Source organism: Astatotilapia calliptera, unplaced genomic scaffold, assembly GCF_900246225.1.
Source record: "Astatotilapia calliptera unplaced genomic scaffold, fAstCal1.2 U_scaffold_10, whole genome shotgun sequence".
In the NCBI taxonomy this organism is placed as follows: domain Eukaryota; kingdom Metazoa; phylum Chordata; class Actinopteri; order Cichliformes; family Cichlidae; genus Astatotilapia; species Astatotilapia calliptera.
In genome coordinates, this window is record NW_020535619.1 from 188,913 (window position 1) to 194,506 (window position 5,594).

The 5,594-nt window shown below is 40.5% G+C and overlaps 1 long non-coding RNA gene across 1 annotated transcript; it reads right to left on the bottom strand.

Moving 5' to 3' along the window:
* Positions 1-888: 888 nt before the first annotated feature.
* On the bottom strand, positions 889-2,051 carry LOC113017321 (uncharacterized). Its single transcript, XR_003271448.1, has 3 exons — positions 1,994-2,051; positions 1,856-1,917; positions 889-1,227 (listed from the first exon to the last, which is right to left on the bottom strand). It is a non-coding gene; the product is annotated as an uncharacterized LOC113017321 (long non-coding RNA).
* Positions 2,052-5,594: the final 3,543 nt, after the last annotated feature.

The window sequence follows — 5,594 nt, forward strand, 5'->3', positions numbered from 1 at the left end:
CTATGATCCAGTGCGCCTTATGTGTGTGTTAAATACAGTAATGGCACACATAACTGAGACTGCGCCTTTTAGCACAGTGCGTCTTATGGTCGTGAAAATACGGTAAGTTCCTCGTCCCTGAGCGAACAACACAGTCTCTGAGGCGGACAAGAGCTTTGGGGCTTTGAGGTGAAGAGCCCAATTCAATTCAATTCAATTCAATTTTATTTATATAGCGCCAAATCACAACAAAAGTCGCCTCAAGGCGCTTCATAGATACAGAGAAAAACCCAACAATCATATGACCCCCTATGAGCAGCACTTTGGCGACAGTGGGAAGGAAAAACTCCCTTTTAACAGGAAGAAACCTCCAGCAGAACCAGGCTCAGGGAGGGGCGGGGCCATCTGCTGTGATTGGTTGGGGTGAGAGAAGGAAGACAGGATAAAGACATGCTGTGGAAGAGAGACAGAGATTGATAACAGATATGATTCAATGCAGAGAGGTCTGTTAATACATACTGAGTGAGAAAGGTGACTGGAAAGGAAAAACTCAATGCATCATGGGAATCCCCCGGCAGCCTACGTCTATTGCAGCATAACTAAGGGAGGATTCAGGGTCACCTGGTCCAGCCCTAACTATATGCTTTTGTAGCGCCTCTACTCAGGACCAGTACACTCTCACTTCAAATAGAGACCCTAGACATCTTACTAGGTTCAGGAGGAGGTTTTGTTTTGGAGACTCACAAAAGGACTTGGCTTGGAAGTGAATAACTGGGACCTTTATTGCCTCAGTACCATTTATATACATATACAACACAATAACCCAAATTGCACACTAATAGTGCATTTTAAAGGTGAATACAGGTAAAACAAAACAAAATAAAGACATTTAAATGGAAGGTTTATACTGAACAGTATCAGAGCTCTTTGGAATGAATGAAACAGATTAAAGTGTTCCTGTTGTGAAGTTTGAATTGTCCAGTCTGAATTGTCCTTTAAAGTCGTTGAAAACCCAAACAGGTGTACTGTAGGGGAATTGTCAGTGTGCAAACCCTATTATCCGGGTAGGAAAAGTAGTCCATAGGGCTTATCTGAAATCCAGGGTTGCTTGAATCAGTTTCTCAGGCAAATCCCACAATCCGATCGCATGGCTGGCCACACCATTTCACGATCATCCAGGATCTCATTTGGGCTGTTCTCGCCGTCAGTGGTTCTCCAGAATCCTTCTAGTAGTTCAAAAAAACCAATCTACACAAACAGTGCAGAACAATCAATTTCTTTTCCCATCTTGTGTTCTTAACATGAGCTCATTAACTTCTCTTCCAAATGCATTAATCACAAATGGCATTCCCTTTAGCTTTACCAAGTTACACGAGTTACAGTAACTTGTTTGTACCAGTATCAACAATTTTATCAAAATTATATCACAACAAACAACATCAGCAGCTTAAACAGTAATGTAAACAGTCATAGCAATGAAAGCGACATTCATCCTTAAGGCTCACAAGCAAATGTAACTTAATTCAGTGCAAATACTATTAAACTTGAAATATGCTCATATCTATTAAGACATAACCATTCTAATATAAACAGAGCTATTGCTTCTACTTGAATACCTCCCCGATCGGAATATGGCTTCAGTTGGGTGGGGTGGCTAACAGCTATTAGCAGCTAGCATCGCATCTAGCATCTGCATCGTTTAGCTCAAAGCATTCAACACTTATAACACACTGTAAAGAACAACAGGAGAAGTAAAAACAACACGCCAGATACTCATAGCTCCCGATTGGTTTTCGTTCAAAGGTTTCTGAGCTGAATCGGCTAGTGAAATACATTACCTAATTTAACAGGTAGCTAACGAAAGCACGTGACTCACCGGGATTTTCAGACACAAATAACTTGACAGACGTTATTCCCTTTGTGGTCAGAGTTCGGGGCCTAATAAAAGAGTACCTTATTAGCGTTTATACGTAAAACAATCTGGTCTCATTAACCGGGTTGCAGTATTGCATACCAAGATACTTTTTCCATGCGCTCCGACACATACTTGACCACCATCAGAGGGAAGATCTCACAGGAAGGGACAGGTACTACTTCCTGCGCACTAGACGCAAGGTCGTCAGAATACAAAACTGCATCACAGCACCCCCTTGTGACAATAACAGGCTATAGCCTTAGATTACAAAAATGGATTTTGCAGCCCTGTATTTCACATGGGTTACACTTTAGCAAAAAGGAAAGTTTTAAGCCTAATCTTAAAAGTAGAGATAGTGTCTGTCTCCCGAATCCAAACTGGAAGCTGGTTCCACAGAAGAGGGGCCTGAAAACTGAAGCCTCTCCCTCCCATTCTACTTTTAAATACTCTAGGAACAACAAGTAGACCTGCAGAGCGAGAGCGAAGTGCTCTAATAGGGTGATATGGTACTACAAGGTCATTAAGATAAGATGGGGCCTGATTATTTAAGACCTTGTATGTGAGGAGCAGGATTTTGAGTTCTGGACTTAACAGGAAGCCAATGAAGGGAAGCCAAAACAGGAGAAATCTGCTCTCTCTTTCTAGTCCCTGTCAGGACTCTTGCTGCAGCATTTTGGATTAGCTGAAGGCTTTTCAGTGAGTTTTTTTGGACATCCTGATAATAATGAATTACAGTAGTCCAGCCTGGAGGTAATAAATGCATGAACTAGTTTTTCAGCGTCACTCTGAGACAGGATATTTCTAATTTTAGAGATGTTGCGCAAATGGAAGAACGCAGTCTTACATATTTGTTTAATATGTGCATTGAAGGACATGTCCTGGTCAAAAATGACTCCAAGGTTCCTCACAGCGTTACTGGAGGCCAAGGTAATGCCATCCAGAGTAAGAATCTGCTTAGATACCATATTTCTAAGCTTTTCAGGGCCGAGTACAATAACCTCAGTTTGATCTGAATTAAGAAGCAGAAAGTTAGCGGCCATCCAGGTCTTTATGTCTTTAAGACATTCCTGCAGTTTAACTAATTGGTGTGTGTTATCTGGCTTCATGGACAGATAGAGCTGGGTGTCATCTGCATAGCAGTGTAAATGTATGCTATGTCTTCTAATGATGCTGCCTAAGGGAAGCATGTATAATGTAAACAGAATTGGTCCTAGCACTGAACCCTGTGGAACTCCATAATTAACCTCAGTGTGTGAAGAGGACTCTCCATTTACATGCAGAAGCTGTAGCTCAGGTGGCAGAGCAGGTCAGCCACTAATCAGAAGGTCGGTGGTTCGATCCCAGGCTGCCTCCTGGCTGCATGCCAAATATCCTTGGGCAAGATACTAACCCCATGTTTGCCTACTGGTGGTGGTCAGAGGGCCCGGTGGCGCCAGTGTCCGGCAGCCTCGCCTCTGTCAGTGCGCCCCAGGGTGGCTGTGGCTACAATGTAGCTGCCATCACGTGTGGGTGAATGACTGAATGTAGTGTAAAGCGCTTTGGGGTCCTATGGACATTTACCATTTATTAATTATCTTAGACACTTTATGGGACATTCATGTTTGCACTCAACTACCACATTGTAAATACTATTATATTTTCTTTGTTATTTACTGTGCTAAGTGCCTTCCTCTTACTTTATATCTTATACTTTTACTACGGTTATTTATTACTATGCTGCTTCTTGTTTTATTGCTGCTGGCCTCTGTGAGCTACCAAACAAATTTCGTTGTATAACTACAATGTCAATAAAGTTCTTCTTTATTTTTTTTTTACTTTCATACACCTTATCTTTATTCTCACGAACACTACCCGTGTTCGACTGTAATATCTTCCCAGGCATATGGCAGGACTTTCTGGCAACCGAGGACGACATGTTCTTGGTTTCTGTGCAGGACCATAATGAGGAAGATAATTTGACCAAAGCAGGTTACAGAAAAGTTTGCTTCTCACAAGGTAAAACGTCTGAGGCCTCTTGTGTATTGTGTGAAAAGTAAATTAATCTGCATGTTGTTTAGGGTCATTACCATCCTGCTCCCCAGGTATAGAGGACACCCTGCTTTCTCCACTATAATTTCAAAACTCTGCAGCCAAATACTGGCCATGCCCCACCATCAGTTGTCTTACACTACTCTCACTGAGAAAAACTGTTAAACATTATAAGCTATTAATTATATATAAACAATTTTTTATTCACATTCCACTATTTTAAAAAATGTGTCTGACAAATCAGTCAAAAAAGTGTGACAACCAACTATGAATGAGGAAAAATATCACACTCAGGGTAAGAATCTCTTTTACATTTTAATTTAGCTTGGTTACAAAAAGGTTACAAAAGTCATCATAAAGATCTTTAGTGTGTCGTTGAGCTTATCTGTGAGCTCTGTTTCTCATCTGTGTGGAAAAAATAAATCCACTGGAGAGGAAGGGGTCTTTTTTTTTACTTTCATACACTTCAATGACAGCAGTGACCACAACCCATTTTACACAACGGGAAATGAGCATTGGTGGTTTGTAGTGAAATTGTTTTCTGTGTCATTGTGCACCTGGCTGCATGTACCAGCAAGCACAACACTTTAGAGTGGTGAAAACATTTCTTGCTGTGTGATATCAGGTTAATTTTCTTCTAAACATGCTTAATAGAATATCAATTGGAAAAAAAATATTATAGTGGAAAGAAGCATATACATCCCCCCACCATATAAAGAAACTAAATGTGTCAATTTGATCACTATGTTTCCTGTGTTAACTTTCTGTTTTGTTTTTAGAGGTTTTAATATGCAGCTGTGTGAAAAAGTTCTTGGCCCTCTCTGAATACAGCCGTCTGCTCTGCTGACACGTGTTGAACTGCTGTTATGTACAGTTTATTTCACTGATCAGATCACACAAAGACAAATGAAGTGCAGCCTACATGTTGAAAGGGATGGTTGAAATAAAATTTAACATTTTTTTTCTCTTGTATCAAGATACTTTATTTATTCTTTTTTGTTTGTTTGTTTTTTTTGTTCCTGTCCTGTTCCTGCAATCAGAATTGAATCAGAATCAGAACCAACATATGCATAAAAAGCATTCATTAATAAAATTTACTGAACAACACACAGTGCTACTATTACAAGGCATGTTTAGAGGGAGCAGCGAACTAAGATAGTGTGTGTCTGAGTGCCTCTTTGTACATCTGTGTGTGGGCGTGCTTGTGTTCAAAAGGTTTCTCCCTTAAAATCTCTACAGTGTGTGTGGGGAGCTACAGCCCTGATCACAGTGTAGATGAAGCCGATTTCATTGAAGGGATTGAGCCCTGTATGTATATGGTTTGAAATTAAATATTGTTATTTTTTTAGTTAGAGAAAAGTAAGAAACATTTTGCGCTGCAAAAGCATTTTTTTTGCAAATTACAGATCATTCTATCACTCCCGTGCTGGACAAATCTAACACACCATATAATTTCTTTCATGTATTGTGTTGATAATGTTGAAGATGAGCGAACTGAAGTCCTCTGGTACATTGAAGGAGCAGAGGGAGAGAAAGGATTCAGACCAGTTGCTCTCCTGCAAAAGGAGGAAGACACTCTCGGTCAGAGTCTCTGGCAATGCTGCTGCCTGGAAGAGTGAAAAGTTAAAGTTTGGACAACCTAACAACCTACCTCATCCGCTTCCAAATTTCA